The sequence below is a fragment of the Branchiostoma lanceolatum genome, chromosome 1 (assembly GCF_035083965.1).
Source record: "Branchiostoma lanceolatum isolate klBraLanc5 chromosome 1, klBraLanc5.hap2, whole genome shotgun sequence".
Classification (NCBI taxonomy): domain Eukaryota; kingdom Metazoa; phylum Chordata; class Leptocardii; order Amphioxiformes; family Branchiostomatidae; genus Branchiostoma; species Branchiostoma lanceolatum.
The window spans coordinates 42252846-42253921 of record NC_089722.1 but is presented as its reverse complement, the minus strand read 5'-3'; the positions used below and the strand labels follow the sequence as shown (position 1 = coordinate 42253921).

General features: G+C 37.3%; 1 protein-coding gene across 1 annotated transcript in view; it reads left to right on the top strand.

Moving 5' to 3' along the window:
• Positions 1–1076, top strand: part of LOC136426948 (NLR family CARD domain-containing protein 4-like) — a 44404-nt gene that overhangs the window by 9708 nt on the left and 33620 nt on the right. The window lies entirely within an intron of this gene.

Here is a 1076-nt window from a genome sequence, read left to right as displayed (position 1 = left end):
GGTTAATGTTTGTGATTGCCCAGATCATGTATTCTTAGTCTTTTGTCTTCCTGATAACAATGTCGCTACAAGTCATCACCTTTACTGAATTTACATTGATGCCCAGCTTGAAATGTGGATCTACGAGGCCCGTGCAATGCAGTTCTATGGTTCTCAGGCACTTTTGTGAAAAGACATTCGTTATGCAACAAAACACAACAGCTGCAACCAACAAATGTAGTAACATATCATTTATTGATTCATTCATAGTAATCAGTTCATAACCACAACTTATTGTTTGTGATTGCCCACAAAAATACATTTTTTAGATATTTCAAGTTCCTGATAACAAAGCCCATTTCGTTGGTCCCAACATCGTAACATCGTTCCTGACTTTACCCAGCTCCAAGTGTGGACTCACGAGGCCCGTACAATGCAGTTCTTTGGTTCTCAGGCACTGTTGTGAAAAATGATTGTGGTGAATAAATGTAACAGCCAACATGCAGTTCTGGCAACTTTGGATGCACAGATCCTTGTTTTTTTCTTTAACCATTAAGTCCAAGTATGAAGATTGTTTGTCTATCTAACATCAGTTTTATAAACCCAGTACTTTGGTATTATTTTCTTTAGTCCAACTTTTACTGCCCAGAAATATGTGATTCAAACCAATGTTTTATCATGATGTGGCCTTGCAGTGGCTACCCCCCTCCCCACCCTATTCCTACCTTACACCCAAGTGACAACAAGTATAAAACTGTAACAGTCATAAACCTTAATCCATTAGAGGACCTGATAATGCAACATCAGTTAGATCATCCAGATATACACATTTCAGACATTTCAAAACAGAGGTTTCAAAATGCTAATGTTAATACGAATACCACATTGAATTGTGTTGATGGTTCTTAGAATTAAAAAAAAAACACTATAATTATTAAGAAACTGGATCAACATGAAAACAGAGTCTGAGGACAAAATCTGCCTTGGTTCACACAGATTCAGAGAGTGAATATACTTAGCCAGATGCAAGTTTTCCTCCAAGCCATCTGTTCACATCCTGACCTCTTCCTGAAGTTCTGTTTCAAAATGTTAAAGAA